Source organism: Botryllus schlosseri, chromosome 6, assembly GCF_051294905.1.
Source record: "Botryllus schlosseri isolate E-star chromosome 6, Bs_hap1, whole genome shotgun sequence".
NCBI lineage: Eukaryota > Metazoa > Chordata > Ascidiacea > Stolidobranchia > Styelidae > Botryllus > Botryllus schlosseri.
In genome coordinates this window covers 21,848,113-21,868,871 of record NC_137241.1, presented here as the reverse complement: position 1 = coordinate 21,868,871, position 20,759 = coordinate 21,848,113, and the positions used below count along the sequence as shown (strand labels likewise).

The following is a 20,759-nucleotide window of genomic DNA, read 5'->3' as shown; positions in this document are numbered from 1 at the left end:
GTGAGGATTTAACATCAATGTCGTTACTGGAGGTATTCACAACAGAGAATCGAAACATTACACAGTGTGAAAATATATCTTTGATATCAAAGCAATATCCCAAGTACACGATTAATACTCAACTCCGTTCACACTTTCTATAGAACGTGCTAAATGTAAAATATCACGAGGTTGCACTCTAAGACTTTGATCATTACAAAAGTAAATTTAATATGTTTGCTCGACGCATTCAATTCAACTAGAAATGTCTAGTGCACAACAATCGTAATATTAAGGAAGTACTTGCTACACTGTAATTCACTAAACGTGTTTTGCATTGTTGTTCATTTGTAGCATTGATTGAAATTGAACCCTCAAATAATAATTCCCGACACGAAACCAAACCGCTGAAAGTCGTTACCAACGCAAAGAAACACTTTGTACGATGTTTGCCAAATGTACCCTATGGCTAGGTGTACTAGAATTATTTGTGTAACACATACACCGACAATGTAATCGAAAATTTTTCCGTTGTCATTCGCTAAAGTATATGTCATCACAATACTCTGTCACTAAAGATCTTACTTGTATCTGATTGAATCACCGATAATTAACTCGCTAAATCAAACCATAAGGACATTTCACTCACTCATCAGATATGAAACAGCGTCGCTTAATCGGTGTAGATCGTTTTTCTAAATGCAAATCATACCTGACCAACAGAAAACAATTTTCACTCACCTTGTAATGAAACCAAGTGGTGGACCTTGTTTGTGTCAAATGCTTTACAATAAACACAGCGGAGTGGTCGAGCTTTACATCAGCAGACTGTAATCTGTAAATCAAGCTTACATCCGACTTGTAACTGTATCGTTTACCTAACCGAGTTGTATGCACAGTTTGATATTTTTTGTTATTTGGTAATTGCTGAATATACAACTTCGAAATACCCCCTTGAACGTAATTTCCATCATCGTAATAATCGAAGTACATTTGTGTCGAATTCGTAACAGCCGACTATGACATGATAAATTTTTGACAAGTTATGCTTGGAAGATTGGATGTATATCACGAAAAATAATTACCGCTCATATTGATACTGTTATCCATTGTTCGGTATTTTCAAACGAGTAAAATTTATTACTTGAGTAACTCCGCTTAATGCAAATGTAAACACAACCGTCTTTCAACATCGCAAAGACATCGATACAAAGTATACATTATACAATCAAACGCAACAAGTTTTACTTTTGTAGGTTGTGTATGGTTATCCTGCATAACTCATTTCTTACCAAAGCCATATGAAATATATTCATGTTACACGAAAATATTCACTCATGCTACAAACCTGTACAATGATTGGTGGTGCTTTCAAACTGTTTCGATACCTCAAGAACTTTATTGTCTGAATGGTTGTTCATGTTTCGTAATAATCAAGTAGTTCAACACAGAACTAGTATTAACAGAAACACCAGAGTTGTTTACACAAAAGTTTGTATGTGTACAGTATACGAATACCATGTGTAAGTCCAGCACAATTGTGGTATCCATACGATTTTAGTTAACACAATTTACGACACCGAGGTAGCGTCATCTTTCGTAAGACAACAAACCAAGGCCTCAGGATATGTCCATGTCATAGCAATGAATCGGCTACTCCAACAACAGAGTGCATATGTTTTCTAGTTACGGTGCTTACATCTTACACACAAATCAATCTATACTTTGCTAACGAAAAGTGGTGAGTCATCATATGGTTATCCTCACTAGTAAAACATACTATCATCCAAAATGATCGTTATAGTTTGCACACCAACGGTACATCGTACAAGTAACAAGTCTCGAGAATCCAGTTATTCAAAAAACGTGAAAGTATTTCTACACCAAGTCGTTATGTTGACGAAAGCGTATATTGTAATATCATGATCGATTTGCATTCGTTGGTCACAAACTGTCACTACTCTAAATAATTCTTTTTCACTCAAACACAAACGCATACTTATCACCATTCGTTTTCATCAAGTACGAGTTCAAGAAACTTACTACGACATGAATTTTTATTTTTATGTTGTGTAAATAGGTAATAATTAATTCAAGTAACACTATATCAACATCATCGAGTTGTGCTAATAGATTTACATGTGGTCTTGCGGTTTTCATCGGGACATACAGCACAAACTAACTGTAGACTCCTCTCTGTTGTACAGCTACTCGGTAATCGAAATGCATTAACATGTAAACAACGCTCTTGTTTCGTCACACCAAAAATATGTTCACTGTCGCGATACTCCGCACAAGACGTGCATAGCCTTTTCACACTCGTAATAGTATACCAACGTCAAGCGATAACGTTTAACAAGACCAACGACACTGAACCCACGACGTATACCTATGTAAAATTACCACTTTCACTTGTCAGTCCATCGTTTACCTGACTAAACATATTATTTTCCTTTGGAGATCTGATGTTTACCCAGAGTAAGAAACCTTTTTCACTTGGAAATCTATTTTTTCCTTGGCTAACAAACCTTTTTTCACTTGTAAATATGTTTTTTCCTTGGCTAACAAACCTTTTTTCACTTGGAAATCTATTTTTTCTCTGGTTAACAAACCTTTTTCCCGGGTAACAAACCTTTTTCCCTGAGCAACAAGCCATTTTCACTTGGTGGTCCGTCGTTTACCTGAGTAAAAATATCATTTTCCTTTGGGGATCTGGCGTTTACCCGGTGTAACAATACATTTTCGCTTGGAAAAATACTTTTACCTAGAGTAACTAATCATTTTCTCCTGGGTAACAATCCCTTTTCGTCTGGAAACTATCATTTAACTGAGTACCAATACCGTTTTCACTTGGAAATACATTTTTTCCCTGGGTAACAATACCATTTTCGTTTTGAAAACTGACAACCACACCGGTCAATTTGATATTTTTGTATATTGTTACAACGAACAGTGACGGAAATATACACAGACTACCGGTTTCAGAGTACACCCCATCGGTCGTATCACGTCAATATCATCGGTTAACCACTTACGATATACTCTTGTACACCGAAATGCACGCTTTGGAAAATTGGACAATAGGCTGCGATAGTTCTGTGATGTCCGGGTTCGTGCTTTAGATTTTCCAGAGTCAAAATGTCTGAATAAAACACCTCCTCGACGACGGTTGGTATGTGGATAACGGTGTTCGGAAAACGGTTGGATTTATGTCGCCCATCGCGATAACAATTCCTGGTCGAGTTTTCCTCCGGCATGTTTGCTATATTGTGTCTTTATTGGTCAATGTATGTCTCGATATTCAGTTTGAAATCGGAAATGATAAAGTATGTAACCGGATCCGGATATCAACTCTGAATCGATAAACCAATGAACAATATTCAAAGTAAACATGTCACACCCTGTGTTTCCACGAAAAAATACCATCCAGACATACGTCGCGCTTGTTTGCCCACATCAGTATACGCGCAAATGGAGGTGTGTGACATTGCATGCAATGTGTTGGTATACAAACATCGATCCACAGACATTATCATAGCCGGTAGTTTTGATGTAGATCGAATGTTACCCGATAACAATACCAATAAGCCACATTGCAATGACTCTGAGTCCGTCTGAGCATGACATACAGACACACAAACATGGAACCGTAACATGGGTTATTCGCACGACGGTGAAAGTGAACTGCACAGAATATACCAATAGAGCGTTCACAGACATTCACCGTGTACAATCATATAACCAGATTTTTGCTGGATATGTACGAAACCGATAAATCGATACATTTCTGTTCCTTCGACGTCAATAATACAAGCGTCGTTCCAATGCATCGCTCGAATGTAAGGTTCTTCAGGTGTAAAACCTATGTCAAATAACACCAAAGTGTGCCTTCTGTGTTTTATTATTTCCACCGATGCATCTTGCCTGTGTCGTAACACTATGGGGCAGGGACTCGAAAAACGGTATTTTGTAAAACGGATTGACATGACCAACTGATACGACGTCGATAGCCTTGTGGTGATGATAGTTTCAAAATGTTACCGATCTCTTGTGGCGATGACCGTTTCGAAATGGCACCGGGCGAAATGGACCCTTACGATGATGTGTTTTTTGATTGCGTGTGAAATCACGAGGTAGTGTTCTATTGTGGTGTACGATTGCAGTCTTCACAGAGACACACCTTATTGGATCACAGTATCAGTCCGAGATTTGCACGATATTTATCTGGAGTCGTTATGTGGGAGTAGCGACATCCATGCATCGTGACTGAAAGACTGGTCGCAATCATTTCGAGCACCGTACTTCGATAGTTCACATTGGTCAAACGCTGCAGTCTCAGCAGAAAACTTCGGTGTCGACAACACGACGGATATCGACCGATGTATCCAATTGGTCTGGGTGATCTGTCCGGAGATAGGGTCATGACTATCTTGCAATGTAACAACACGATAACACCATCGAGTAAATCAGCGAACGGTATCGAAATATCGATGTAATAGCGCGGACTCAGAGTCATTGCAATGTGGCTTATTGGAATTGTTATCGGGTAACATTCGATCTACATCAAAACTACCGGCTATGATAATGTCTGTGGATCGATGTTTGTATACCAACACATTGCATGCAATGTCACACACCTCCATTTGCGCGTATACTGATGTGGGCAAACAAGCGCGACGTATGTCTGGATGGTATTTTTTCGTGGAAACACAGGGTGTGACATGTTTACTTTGAATATTGTTCATTGGTTTATCGATTCAGAGTTGATATCCGGATCCGGTTACATACTTTATCATTTCCGATTTCAAACTGAATATCGAGACATACATTGACCAATAAAGACACAATATAGCAAACATGCCGGAGGAAAACTCGACCAGGAATTGTTATCGCGATGGGCGACATAAATCCAACCGTTTTCCGAACACCGTTATCCACATACCAACCGTCGTCGAGGAGGTGTTTTATTCAGACATTTTGACTCTGGAAAATCTAAAGCACGAACCCGGACATCACAGAACTATCGCAGCCTATTGTCCAATTTTCCAAAGCGTGCATTTCGGTGTACAAGAGTATATCGTAAGTGGTTAACCGATGATATTGACGTGATACGACCGATGGGGTGTACTCTGAAACCGGTAGTCTGTGTATATTTCCGTCACTGTTCGTTGTAACAATATACAAAAATATCAAATTGACCGGTGTGGTTGTCAGTTTTCAAAACGAAAATGGTATTGTTACCCAGGGAAAAAATGTATTTCCAAGTGAAAACGGTATTGGTACTCAGTTAAATGATAGTTTCCAGACGAAAAGGGATTGTTACCCAGGAGAAAATGATTAGTTACTCTAGGTAAAAGTATTTTTCCAAGCGAAAATGTATTGTTACACCGGGTAAACGCCAGATCCCCAAAGGAAAATGATATTTTTACTCAGGTAAACGACGGACCACCAAGTGAAAATGGCTTGTTGCTCAGGGAAAAAGGTTTGTTACCCGGGAAAAAGGTTTGTTAACCAGAGAAAAAATAGATTTCCAAGTGAAAAAAGGTTTGTTAGCCAAGGAAAAAACATATTTACAAGTGAAAAAAGGTTTGTTAGCCAAGGAAAAAATAGATTTCCAAGTGAAAAAGGTTTCTTACTCTGGGTAAACATCAGATCTCCAAAGGAAAATAATATGTTTAGTCAGGTAAACGATGGACTGACAAGTGAAAGTGGTAATTTTACATAGGTATACGTCGTGGGTTCAGTGTCGTTGGTCTTGTTAAACGTTATCGCTTGACGTTGGTATACTATTACGAGTGTGAAAAGGCTATGCACGTCTTGTGCGGAGTATCGCGACAGTGAACATATTTTTGGTGTGACGAAACAAGAGCGTTGTTTACATGTTAATGCATTTCGATTACCGAGTAGCTGTACAACAGAGAGGAGTCTACAGTTAGTTTGTGCTGTATGTCCCGATGAAAACCGCAAGACCACATGTAAATCTATTAGCACAACTCGATGATGTTGATATAGTGTTACTTGAATTAATTATTACCTATTTACACAACATAAAAATAAAAATTCATGTCGTAGTAAGTTTCTTGAACTCGTACTTGATGAAAACGAATGGTGATAAGTATGCGTTTGTGTTTGAGTGAAAAAGAATTATTTAGAGTAGTGACAGTTTGTGACCAACGAATGCAAATCGATCATGATATTACAATATACGCTTTCGTCAACATAACGACTTGGTGTAGAAATACTTTCACGTTTTTTGAATAACTGGATTCTCGAGACTTGTTACTTGTACGATGTACCGTTGGTGTGCAAACTATAACGATCATTTTGGATGATAGTATGTTTTACTAGTGAGGATAACCATATGATGACTCACCACTTTTCGTTAGCAAAGTATAGATTGATTTGTGTGTAAGATGTAAGCACCGTAACTAGAAAACATATGCACTCTGTTGTTGGAGTAGCCGATTCATTGCTATGACATGGACATATCCTGAGGCCTTGGTTTGTTGTCTTACGAAAGATGACGCTACCTCGGTGTCGTAAATTGTGTTAACTAAAATCGTATGGATACCACAATTGTGCTGGACTTACACATGGTATTCGTATACTGTACACATACAAACTTTTGTGTAAACAACTCTGGTGTTTCTGTTAATACTAGTTCTGTGTTGAACTACTTGATTATTACGAAACATGAACAACCATTCAGACAATAAAGTTCTTGAGGTATCGAAACAGTTTGAAAGCACCACCAATCATTGTACAGGTTTGTAGCATGAGTGAATATTTTCGTGTAACATGAATATATTTCATATGGCTTTGGTAAGAAATGAGTTATGCAGGATAACCATACACAACCTACAAAAGTAAAACTTGTTGCGTTTGATTGTATAATGTATACTTTGTATCGATGTCTTTGCGATGTTGAAAGACGGTTGTGTTTACATTTGCATTAAGCGGAGTTACTCAAGTAATAAATTTTACTCGTTTGAAAATACCGAACAATGGATAACAGTATCAATATGAGCGGTAATTATTTTTCGTGATATACATCCAATCTTCCAAGCATAACTTGTCAAAAATTTATCATGTCATAGTCGGCTGTTACGAATTCGACACAAATGTACTTCGATTATTACGATGATGGAAATTACGTTCAAGGGGGTATTTCGAAGTTGTATATTCAGCAATTACCAAATAACAAAAAATATCAAACTGTGCATACAACTCGGTTAGGTAAACGATACAGTTACAAGTCGGATGTAAGCTTGATTTACAGATTACAGTCTGCTGATGTAAAGCTCGACCACTCCGCTGTGTTTATTGTAAAGCATTTGACACAAACAAGGTCCACCACTTGGTTTCATTACAAGGTGAGTGAAAATTGTTTTCTGTTGGTCAGGTATGATTTGCATTTAGAAAAACGATCTACACCGATTAAGCGACGCTGTTTCATATCTGATGAGTGAGTGAAATGTCCTTATGGTTTGATTTAGCGAGTTAATTATCGGTGATTCAATCAGATACAAGTAAGATCTTTAGTGACAGAGTATTGTGATGACATATACTTTAGCGAATGACAACGGAAAAATTTTCGATTACATTGTCGGTGTATGTGTTACACAAATAATTCTAGTACACCTAGCCATAGGGTACATTTGGCAAACATCGTACAAAGTGTTTCTTTGCGTTGGTAACGACTTTCAGCGGTTTGGTTTCGTGTCGGGAATTATTATTTGAGGGTTCAATTTCAATCAATGCTACAAATGAACAACAATGCAAAACACGTTTAGTGAATTACAGTGTAGCAAGTACTTCCTTAATATTACGATTGTTGTGCACTAGACATTTCTAGTTGAATTGAATGCGTCGAGCAAACATATTAAATTTACTTTTGTAATGATCAAAGTCTTAGAGTGCAACCTCGTGATATTTTACATTTAGCACGTTCTATAGAAAGTGTGAACGGAGTTGAGTATTAATCGTGTACTTGGGATATTGCTTTGATATCAAAGATATATTTTCACACTGTGTAATGTTTCGATTCTCTGTTGTGAATACCTCCAGTAACGACATTGATGTTAAATCCTCACTCTTGGTCATTGTAAACGAATCCTAAACATCGCAACAGTCGGTATGGAAATCGAACGCATGCATACTTTTAGATAAGCGACACTAACAAGTTTATTACATCCTTGAAATACTCTGAAACATCGATTCGCGATTGTGTTAGCTATATTCATCTTCTATATCTGTGGACACAAAGAATTCTTAACTTTGGTTACAGCTCGTTCGTAACGAATTATTGCGTGCAATCTAGAAAAGCACAAGTCGAAGACGAATGATTTGATTTCAATAAACTAAAAAAAAAAATCCTTTTGTTTTGATGTTGGATTTAATACAATTTGTATGACTATACCGAATCCGAAAGTGCAATGTTACTTTAGTAGAAAAATTGGATGACTCGCATTTTGATATTGATAGATGTGTAGAGTAATATGACTAGTTTATAAAATCTCGGTAATGTTTTTTTTTTTGTCATGTCTGTGATCAACAAATATGTGATCAAGTCTTACCATTCGATATTAACTTTCGCAGTCGGTGTAATTTGTTGAAGTAACAATACCGACGAGTTCAATAATATTCTCCATCGATGCATTCGAATAATCCGTCAGCTGCAAGCGGATTTAAAACTTGATGCTGTTTCGCGGTTAACTCAAGTCAGTGGTCGTGTTTGTGTTGATTTCAGGAATGATCATGACGAGTTGCCTGGGGAGATTAGTTAATGTGGTTGTAACTACGACCGTACAGAGTTGCTGACCCCCCGATATCTTTTACGCTGTAATATACGGATTTAATTGTGATAAATTAATTCTCAGTTATTGTTCGGACATTCAAATCTCGTATACTCAAAATATAATATGTCCAAGTCAAGTCGTATATGTACCGATTAGTAAATACTTTGTCTTCAGAATAGTAACGACCTTTACAATCGAATAAAAAAGACCGATCATACGAATACAGCCAGGATGAATTAATTCAAGTTTGTGAGTTGTAGTGATATAATCAAGTAAGTGAAAACTAGATTTTTAACAATTGTTAATGTTGTGAAGAATTCTTTTGAGTATGGTAAGATGTTAAAATATCTCTTTGACAAACGGAAAGCGGGATCGCGAATAGAGTTGTAATGTTTCATTACTTGTTTCAAATCAATGTGCATATAATATCGAAATGGGACTGCGGGAAAGTTGGTAGTCATGTTTGTCAATCTATTTCAATTCAGACTATGTCAAAGTCCAAATATTTCATTTTGGATTATTTGGATTTACCTTTAGTACATCCGCGAATGGATTTAAAGTTGGTAAATTACCAAAATGATTGAATATTATCGGGTTAGAGATAGTTGGTATTGATTCTATAACTGTTAAAACAGCGGCGTGGAATGTGTGAATAATTCAATGTGACTGAAAGTCGGCGTCAGTAATATTCAGGTTACGGTCGAATCAAAAGATCACGTTAAAAAGATTTCTCAAATTAATTAGAATTGTACCGGATCAACACATTCAAATACGAATCAACTTGAGCTGTGTAGTAAGTTTCATTTCATTCAATTGATACATTGCTTGAATATTCGCATGATTCTTATCATACAACTAAAGTCAAACACGGACAAAGTGTCAAAAACATATAGCGACCATACCAGAAAGTGTCAAATTGTTGGTTTACGAATCACCGTCTGTGACAAACTAATTACGGAAATATTACCTTGTGAGCGGGCATGAGGGATCGCTTTGTCTGAAGCATTACCCTGTGAGTGTCGTAGGATTTTAAAATGATATCACACCCTTTTGAATAAGCGTTCACTTCACAAAGGATTAGGGTTAGAGCGGAAATAAGTGACAATTTGTCGCTATTCAAGTTACCGACACTGGCGGTCTGTTATTCGTTACTTATTAAATCGTACGAGTGAAATCAAGCTCTGTGCCAAACTGCTTACGAAAATTTCACCGCGTGAGCGATCGATATGCCTGTAACATCAAGTCGCATATGTCTGAGACATTATCTTGTCAGCGAACGCAGGGTTTGCAAACTATTTCACACCTACTTGGAGTGTTAATATGTGAACGCGGTTATTGTTTGTATAACCGTCTACGCCGGTTCCGTGGTAAACTAATTACCAAGCGACTGATTCCTAGATTTAGCAAACTATTTCACACCCTTTTTGGTGAAAGTACGACATGCCGCTAGCATTCTATCAACGAAAGTACGAATCATCGCCGCACCCATAAGAATAACGATATATCGAAGTCGCATTCACCGCAAACGTTGGGATTAACTCGAATGCCATGGTTATGTCTTAGGTATTATCTTGTGAGCGATCGCGGGATTTTACCAATATTTCACACCTTTTTGGAGTGTTTAGTTTGTGAACGCGGTTATTGTGCGACGGCTCTGTGACAAACTTATTAGCACCGGTTGAGCGATTCATATACCGAAAAGGGTTACCGGTTCAACACGAGTTTCGAGGCACCGGTCGAGAGATGCCTATACCCGAATGTACGATTCACGGCCGCACCCATAAGACACAATAGCCGCATGCCACCCCCGCCATAAGACGCAATAGCCGTATGCCACCTCCACGATAAGACATAAGAGCCGCTTGCGACCGATCCCTATGCTGAAAAGGGTTACCGTGTGACCACAAGACACAATAGCCGCTTGCCACACCCGCCATAAGACAAAAGAGCCGCTTGCCACCCCGGGTTTCCCAGCCGCTTGCGACCCCCACCATAAGAAATAAGAGCCGCTCGCCACCCCCGCCATAAGACAAAAAAGCCGCTCGCCACCCCCGGTTTCCCAGCCGCTCGCCACCCCCGCCGTAAGAAATAAGAGCCGCTCGCCACCCCCGCCATAAGACGCAATAGCCGCTCGCCACCCCCGCCATAAGAAATAAGAGCCGCTCGCCACCCCCGGTTTTCCAGCCGCTCGCCACCCCGCCCATAAGCCACAATGGCAGGTCACGAGCGATCATAACTACTACTGATGGCGAGTCTACATGAAACCATGACCAATCAACAGGCACAGTGTAAAGAAGATATGGAGCAGCAAAATGCTCGACATAGAGAAGATTTGGAGCGACAACGCGCACAGCACAAAGAAGAAATGGTCCAATTAACACAGAGGTTGAATCCCGGTGCATCAACATCTGAAGCTACCGTTCCGAAATTTGATTCGTTCGTAAAATCAAAGGAGAAATGGGACCAATATCTGCAACGATTCAACCATCACCTAGCAATTTATGGCATTTCCAACATGGAGAAAAAAAGAGCGCGTCTACTCTCATGGGTCGAACCTGAAACGTACTCGCTCCTACGTAATTTGTTTGGTGCTGCTGATGTCAGTGCGCAAACCTTCGAGGCGTTGACTGAGAAGTTGTCTACACACTTCGAGGACTCCATTCATGTACAAGCAACCAGGTACGAGTTTTACAATTGCAAAATGCAACTGGGACAGTCTTATGCCGAATCGATCGCTACTCTTCACATGCTCCAGTCCCGGTGGGATTGACTGGGTACAAAACTTTGGGCTCTTCGAAACTCTCCGCATACCATTGCCCTTGCGTAGCGTACGGCGACAAGCCACTGAAAGTGAAAGGTATTTGCACTGTAACCGTGCAGGTGGGTCCCGAAGTTCGAGTTGGCTTAAAATTGGTGGTTCTCGACAAACACCGCGGGCAAAACATTTTTGGTCTCGAATGGAGCGATGCTCTCTCCATGACCGTTAAGGGAACGTCTGCTTTGGATGCAATTTCCTCGCATAAGGTCAAATCGCATTTCCTCGCAGATGGTCAAATCACAATCATGTAATACTATTGACATTTGTGATTCGAACGACAAATTGGTATCTTTTCAGTCCAAATTTCCCTCCGTTTTATCTAATGTATTAGGGCGCTGCACCCAGTCCAAATCTCCCTCCGTTTTCTCTAATGTATTAGGACAGTGGCGGCTCGTCCTATAGGGCAACTGGGGCATTGTCCCACCTAAAATTCAGCTCAATAACAATAATTTATCATTTATAGAGGCACAGCAATCAATATATACCGACATCCCAACGCAAATCACATTCTTCTTGTGCTTTCGCTTGTAAATGCCCATATATAGCGAAGTCTCGGCGAAAATCGAATTCTCTTCCGTGTTTTCACTTTGCGAATGGCTAGCATGGGCAAGCCCCGGTAGCGCTCAATACCAGCTTTAACTGTCTATTATCTCAAAGCCGCGCACAATACAGAAACACAATGATTTACTCTCTCCTGTTCATAAAATTACCGAGCAGGTGGGGCAACATAGTCTCGTTGCCCTTAAGGTGTGATGTAACAATCGTATCTATATCTGAACTCGGTTACCGTCATATGAGTGGAGTCGATATTTGCTGGTATAGGTCGATTTTGACGGAGTTTCACTAGGGTGGAGTGAAAATGACTTTTTTTTTCAAATCAAAAAAGGCCTTCCTCAATCCTGACAAATGACCTAAAACTTCAATTAAAATTGACTTCAGGGTGTTTCCCCCATTTTCCAGCCGGCAACCCCCCAATTTCTGCGCGTGGGGGGGTAAAATGGCCCATCTCGGCAACCGCTGGTCGTAGAGTCATGATATATAGCTCAAAATCCGCGGAAGCATCATGTTTCTATCTGTCTTCTGAAGAAAGTTATCTCTATTGTGAACACAAAATGAGTTATAGCCAAAAAACTATATATACGCACATTTTCGTTGATATTCAGCATTTATTCTGACGAATTGTGATCTGTCATTAGTTTTTTTTAAAGTAAAGTAACACAGTGGCAATACCGAATATTGGGCCCATATTACAAATATATTCACAACACAGTCCTTTTAAAATCGGTTCAAATCATCATAATGAAACACTCACATTTAACGACTTTTATTAAAAATGCATTCTTTTGTCAAGTTTTTTCATCAGTTTACGAGACTTAATTTTTCGGCGAATGAGGCCATCTCGTCTTTGAAATCCCGAAACTAGTGCTGATGCTTCTGTTACGAGCTTTACATGTCGTTCCACTGTTTGATTGTGGCATGGATGAAACAAAATCAGAGGCTTCTCGCGGCATTCTTCTAACTCTGCATCAGTTAAGTGCTCAATCGTTGGAGGAAGTTGTTGATAAGGTTCAATATCAACCAATTCGTGGTATGCCTTGGCTTTGGGACACAGAATAAACGAATAGGACCCCAGTTCAATTGGTTGGAACTGCTATGACTTTCAATGTCCACAAGTGAATTTTATTCAGCGGCATGTTTTCGAAACGCAAGCACCTTGGTCACACCCTTATTTCGTATGTCTTCATTATCATCTACCAGCATTGCAATCATAATATTTTCGGGGTGTGCGGAATAACCGTTTCTTATCACCACATTCGGAGCAATTTTTCGAACGTTTCGGTCAGAGAAATTCAAAACCTGTTTAATCAAGTGGAAGATGTATCTGGGTCCATATGTTATATGTTTGTTTCCCTTGATCTCAAACCAAGTTGGAAAATATACTTCAAGGCAAAAACGAATCAGAATCTCCAGGTTTAAAGGCGGTTCATTAACTGTTACATAATACCGTAAAACTCTGCACTGCATCCTAAAGTTAGCCATCTTCAATGCGCAACCGGTGGTCCAACCTCCAAGTAAGCCAGATCATCATCAGCATTTCCTTGAATAATTGCCCAGCACATTTATAAGCATATAACTGGTCCTTACTTAAGTCACTAACAATTTCCTATGGGAGCTTTTGAAAGGCCATAAGTGGTGGCGAGAGCTTTTTGAATTGAGTAACTGGCCAACAAGATACACTTCCACGAAGTTTTTTTTCAATTGGGTGTGACCAAGGTGCTGGCGATTCGAAAACATGCCGCTGAATAAAATTCACTCCTGGACATTGAGAGTCATAGCGGTTCCAACCAATTGAACTGCGGTCCTGTTCGTTTATTCTGCGTCTCAAAGTTGAACTTGCAAGCAAAGGTATACCACGAGTTGGTTGATATTGAACCTTATATCAACAAATTTCTCCAGCGATTGAGCACTTAACTGATGCAGAGTTAGAAGAATGCCGCGAGAAGCCTCTGATTTTGTTTCATCCATGCCGCAATCAAACAGTGCATGGAACATCATGTAAAGCTCGTAACAGAAGCATCAGGGCACGTTTCGGGATTTCAAAGACGAGATGGCCTCATTCGCCGAAAAATTAAGTCTCGTAAACTGATGAAAAAACTTGACAAAAGAATGCATTTTTAATATAAGACGTTCAATGTGAATGTTCCATTATGATGTTTTGAACCGATTTTAAAAGGACTGTGTTGTGAATATATTTGTAATATGGGCCCAATACTCGGTATTGCCAGTGTGTTACTTTACTTTAAAAAAAACTAATGACAGATCACAATTCGTCAGAATAAATGCTGAATTTCAACAAAAATGTGCGTATATATAGTTTTTTGGCTATAACTCATTTTGTGTTCACAATAGAGAAAACTTTCTTCAGAAGACAGATAGAAACATGATGCTTCCGCAGATTTTGAGCTATATATCATGACTCTACGACCAGCGGTTGCCGAGATGGGCCATTTTACCCCCCCACGCGCAGAAATTGGGGGGTTGCCGGCTGGAAAATGGGGGAAACACCCTGAAGTCACTTTTAATTGAAGTTTTAGGTCATTTGTCAGGATTGAGGAAGGCCTTTTTTGATTTGAAAAAAAAAAGTCATTTTCACTCCACCCTATTTCACAACATGATAATTCTTGAAACTTGGTGTGTTCTGTCGTGATGGTAATATTTAACACTGCCCCAAGTTTCAGGGTTGGTACTTAAAGATTAGGGCAGTAATTCCGTTTCCGAAATTGAGTGTGTGCTGATCCGTCATGTATCGCAAACAGATTTTACTCGTAAGCCGGTATTGGTGTCCAGTCCATTGATTTTGACGATGTTCCATACCGAGATCGGTAATGACATTTTGCACGGTAAGTTTTAATGTTAGTATCGAACTCTGTACCAAGTTTTAAGTTTGTCACTGAACTGTGTTAGTGGTAATTTCGTTTCCTAGGTCGAGTGAGAGCTGACTCGTCATTTATCGCGAACAGATTTTACGCAAAGCCGGTATTGGTCTCTATTAGGGCTGGGCACAATGATTCGAGTACTCGAATCTGAATCGAGTAATTATTTTAATGATTCGAGTCGGGTAGCAAAAGGCGATATTTTCGAGTACTGAAATTATACGCTCCTCGCCACTGGAAGTTATTTTATCGACGAGAATTATGGTTTCGATACTATTTTCCAATGTGGAAGCCTTGAAACCCTGATTGGCCGTATCGCATCATACGAAACATAGTACAAAGCTACGAACGTTACTGGAAATAACACATTTCCGAAGTCCCAAAGTGAAATGAAATCGGTATATGAGTCGCAATAATAGCTAAGTATAAATAATGTGACGAATAACAGGCATTATATTCTTTGTGGTGGCATAAAAGGTACATAATTGAACCTTGACATCTTACATACTTTTATTACGTCACAATCAGTGATACTCGAATACTCGACTCGAATCGAAGCATAATACGTGATCCAGAATCGAATCATTCAGGTACTCGATTTTGCCCGGCCCTAGTCTCTATTGATTTTAACGATGCTCTTTACCTAGATCCGTCATGAGCTTTTGCACGGTATGTCTTGATTTTAGTATCGAATGCTGTGCCAAGTCTCGAGGTTGACACTCAATGATTAGGGCAGTAATTTCGTTATCGAGGTCGAGTATGGCAGAGATGAGCATGGATTAGGATTAGGTTTTGAAAAAACAGGATTTGTGAAATTTTGTCGGATTTGGATTGGATTAGGATTAGAGATTTTTTTCTGAACGGATTAGGATTTGGATTGGATTTACTGATTTCCTGGTAGATTGATATGTCGTGTGGCGAATGGTGACAAACGTTATTCAGATCAGTTATTATTGTCCTCATGGTACACTAGGCTACACATGGTGCAAGTGAACATGAGAGGCGCAGCCCTATGCTAAGTTATCTTAAATCAAAAGAATCGTTTCTTGTGAAAGGAAAAATTACAATCCCGCCCTTGCATGAATTAGAATTTTTCTGAATTTCAAGTTAGAATCGGATTAGGATTGGACATGGACTTGAATCTGAAAAAGTTCTGGATTAGGATTTGGATTTGAAGCTTCGTATTTGGATTGGATTAGGACATAGAAATTTCAAATCCGCTTATCTCTGGAGTATGGTGGAGACAGAGGTGGTCAGTAACGAAGTACTTCTACTTTTTCGAAGTACTCAAGTAGTTTTCCTCTACTTCTGGTACTTACTCAAGTAGATCAGATTTTCGCTACTTCTACTTCTACTTCTTAATATTTTGTGATCTACTTACTTACTTTTCGCTATTTTCAGTTTGTCAAGTAGAAGTAGTTCAATCTTCCAATCAGGAAGACAGCCCGAGGAATTTGGAGCTGTTTTCACAGAGTATTAACATTTAATTTTCATAAAAGTTTAGTGAAGCACAGAATTTTCGTCGCGCTTCGCGCGCAGTGGATACGGTGTGACCATTATGATTTCACGAAAGTATCGGTGAATATAATTTAGGTGGAGGGTTGGCGTGGTTCCGTTCACACCACATTGTCGCCCTTCACCCATATGAAATAATTCATCACAGTATATATGGCTCATCATAACGTTTGAAACTGATGTTTCGCAATCTAGCATTTTCTTGTCATATCGTATAATCTAGCATATATGTCCATGGCGTGTCCTAATCTGGAAGAGTGTACTTTGACTTTTTTTTAGTTTTAGAGTTGTTTTAGCATACCACCTTTGAAACTTTCTGGACTAAAAACATGAAATACATATTCTGCTTTTATAAGTAGTATTTATATTTCACTTTCAATTCCCAGTATCATATACTTTGAGATGTAATTAATATCAGTTCTTTTGTCCGAATAACATACATTTTGGAGTATAAAAGCAAGTGCAGTAATGCCTTTAATTTCTGGAAATAAAGCTACACAATATGGCATTTTTACGGTCCACCAAATTTTTCATTAACGTTTACTAATCGCCCAAAGTGTTTACACCAGGGGTGTCAAACATACGGCCCGCGGGCCGCATCCGGCCCGCGAAGCAATTCTGAGTAAATTAAGAATTTCCTATATTTTCCAGCATATTTCGAACAAATGTTGAGATATTTTGCAGGGAATTCTTCTATGTTCATAAGCCCCATTATACGGCGCTGTGGCTTCATTGTATTTACCAGTCTTATCACTAATAACAAGTCGGTGACATCCACATCCAATTTTAAGAAAGAATAAATTGCACACCAAGGTCAGAGTTTTATTCAAATATGGGCGATAAAGTAGTTATTCACAGAAGCGAAAACGCCGATGCGAAACCGTCATATGCAGTTTAAATATAAAATATATTAGTGCCACAAATATATCATTGGAGTATCTATTGTCGAAATGCGGTGTCCCTTTCGACCCAATAGATCCCCAGACATGAGAGAAACCGGACAATTTTCCAATGTCCGCATTTCCAATCAAAATCTGGTATTGCTCACAACGAATATGCAGGGCTAGCGCCAGATTACGACTAAATCAACGGTAGCATAGAATATGCCAACTTATATCGTCGTTAACGCCATTGATTTAGCGTTGGTTATCTGTATTCAATCAGACAATCATCGTATTTTTGCCAATTCCGTTAATCGCGAATAAAGGCGTTGCATCTTGCTACTTGTAAAACCCTATGATCCGTGTATTGTCTATATAAGTTTAAAGCAAAAGCACGGGGTAACATTTTGGAATCAGTTGACTGGTCCGGCCCGCGGGCGATTTGAAGGCTTGAATCCGGCCCGAGGCGCAATTTGAGTTTGACACCCCTGGTTTACACCGTATCCTATACAACTTCTCCATATTGCTCTACGACTAAACGACGGGCCTTATAATATGGGGGATGGCGCCATACCATGCTATTTTCCAAAACGTGTTGTTCGAGAAAACAGAGGATTAGTATCGCATTTCCTTATCACTACTATCATTTTCATCCCATGATGTGGACGAATGCTTATGCTATCGAAAATTAGATACCTGTTGGTATGCATCAATATGAATCAAGCTCGTCACCTATTAGATAGCTCAATTTGCAGCTTTTTATAATCCATCCTATCAGGATCGTTTTCACAACTACTTACTTACTTGAGTACTTTTAGAGTCAGCCAATTCTACTTCTACTTCAAGTAGTTTTAGGTTGCTCATGAAAGAAGTACTTCTACTTGTACTTGAGTAGATTTTTTCGTCGCTACTTCTACTTCTACTTGAGTAGCTTTCTTGACTACTTTGACCACCTCTGGGTGGAGACATATTGTCCTATATGGTGTCGACACAAGCAAATCTCACGGCTCAGTGAAATTGATTCACGTCACAATTTCCATTTGGCTACAGGCAATTTGACGGTCATTTTTGACCGGCTCGCCGAGCATTAGACTTGGTGAAACGGGTATCAATCGAAAGCTGACTCTGCACTGATTACGAAAATAAAAATTTTATTCCTTTTGCGGCCCTGGAACCCCCACAATCAGCCTCGAATTTTTCATTGTTATGGAGATTTGCATTGGGACGCAACAATGCTGTCTGGCGAAACGAGAGACGCAACAATGCTGTCTGGGTCCCTTTCTCTTGAGCTACTCTCTCGTTTCGCCAGACAGCATTGTTGCGTCCCGATGCCAATCTCCATAACAATGAAAAATTCGAGGCTGATTGAGGCCGTTTCACCAAATTTAATGCTCGGCAAGCCGGTCAAAAATGACCGTCAAATTGCCCGTAGCCAAATGGAAACTGTGACGTGAACCAATTTCACTGAGCCGTGAGATTTGCTTGTGTCGACACCGTATAGGACACTATGGTGGAGATGTGCGCCGATCTGACGCTAAGAGACACTAGAGATCCGTCTAAATAGCTGTCTACATTAGATGATATCGGATTATTATGATATCGATTGCCCTAACCCGCTTGTCGTATAGTAGGCTTACCATACGTCCTCTTTTAAGAGGATTTGTCCTCTTTTTTTGACTTTTTTGAAAGTGTCCTCGGAGGACGCCCGTTTGTCCTCTTTTTTGAAAATTTAGGCAGATTTAGAGCAAATTGCGAGTGATATGCCGCATATTAGCACAGAAGTGAAGCTCCGGCGGGTATTTCGGAGTGAAAAACGGTGATTTTAGCTCTGAGCGAAAAGATGACCTTTTTTTTTTCAGTCATCCACCTCGCAATGTGGAGTAAAAAACGTTATTTTGAGCTCTGAGCAGAAGTGATGACCTTTTTTTAATTAGTCAACCGATCACAAAGTGGGAAAAATTAACCGGTTTTTCATAATTTTACTCCGGTTTTGCAACTTGCAAATTTCTGAAAAAGTGTCCTCTTTTTTGATTTCCAAAATATGGTAAGCCTATCGTATAGGGCTCCAGAGACACGTTGCGCTGTTGATACTATATATATAGTCGCATTGGTCAAGTGTGAGCACACATCACCAGCCTTTCCTTGACCTGTAAGGATAAGACTTGGTTCTATATGCTGGCTGGACCAGTCAAAATATTCCAAAATATTATTACCACCAAATCCTTACCATTTTTTTCACTGGAATGCTCTATTACCATGCCTAGGCCTACATAGCACTTGTCAGGAATATAGTAGTTTTAACGGAACAGTCACGTTGGAATTTGGGTTATCATTTTTCAATCACCACTCGGATTTCTCCGAGTGCCAGAGACCTTTTGCGCCAGAAGCAACACTTTAGGCTTACCATATTTTGAAAATGTAAAAAGAGGACACTTTTTCGGAAATTCGCAAGATGCAAAACCGGAGTAGAATTCTCAAAAACCGGTGAATTTTTCCCACATTGTGATCGGATGACTAAAAAAAAAAAAGTCTTTTTTTCGCTCAGAGCTAAATTCACAAAAGGGCGACCTCCGAGGACACTTTCAAAAAAGTCAAAAATAGGACACATCCTCTTAAAAGAGGACGTAGGGTAAGCCTAAGCAGCAGCGGTATCATTGCCGCGACGCCAGCTGAGTTCTCCCACTCTCGCTGCGCAGCCGCTCGTTTGCTCTTGAGCCACTATCTAGTTTCGCCAGACAGCATTATTGCGTCCCAATGCCGTAATCTCCATAACAATGAAAAATGCGAGGCTGATTCTGGGGTTCCAGGTCCACGAGCGGAATAAAATTTATATTTTTGTAATCAGTGCGGAATCAGCTTTCGATTGATCCCCGTTTCGCCAAATTTAATGCTCGGTAAGCCGGTTAAAAATGACCGTCAAATTGCCTGTAGCCAAATGGAAATTGTGCCGTGAATCAATTTCACCGAGCCGTGAGATTTGCTTGTGTCGACACCATATAGGACACTATATGGTTTCATGGCGATGCGGAACTTAATTTACTGAAACCTGTGATGTGATCGTCGATTTTAATGGTGTTAGTGGTAGTTAGTTCGAACTGACTGGTTTTCCTTCGTCGTTTCAATATAATGGCTGAAGCACCGTCGACGTCAAGTTGGTTACCCACAAAGACGCAGAAAAAGAGTGACGTGTGGAAGGATTTCACTCTGATGCTGCTTGCTGCATGATAATATTGGCCAGTATACTGGGTTTGCGAGATGTCAAAATTGCAATGTTCAGCTAAAGCATCACAAGTTGACCAGTGGTGCGTCGCATCTTCGAAGACATATCGAAGCG

At 39.6% G+C, this 20,759-nt stretch overlaps 1 protein-coding gene and 1 long non-coding RNA gene across 2 annotated transcripts in view; both read left to right on the top strand.

Annotated features, from left to right (window-relative positions):
- Positions 1-20,759, top strand: part of LOC145440387 (prolyl-tRNA synthetase associated domain-containing protein 1-like) — a 193,896-nt gene that overhangs the window by 65,722 nt on the left and 107,415 nt on the right. The window lies entirely within an intron of this gene.
- On the top strand, positions 5,070-9,693 carry LOC145441538 (uncharacterized). The gene is made up of 2 exons (XR_013915844.1): positions 5,070-8,516; positions 8,578-9,693. It is a non-coding gene; the product is annotated as an uncharacterized LOC145441538 (long non-coding RNA).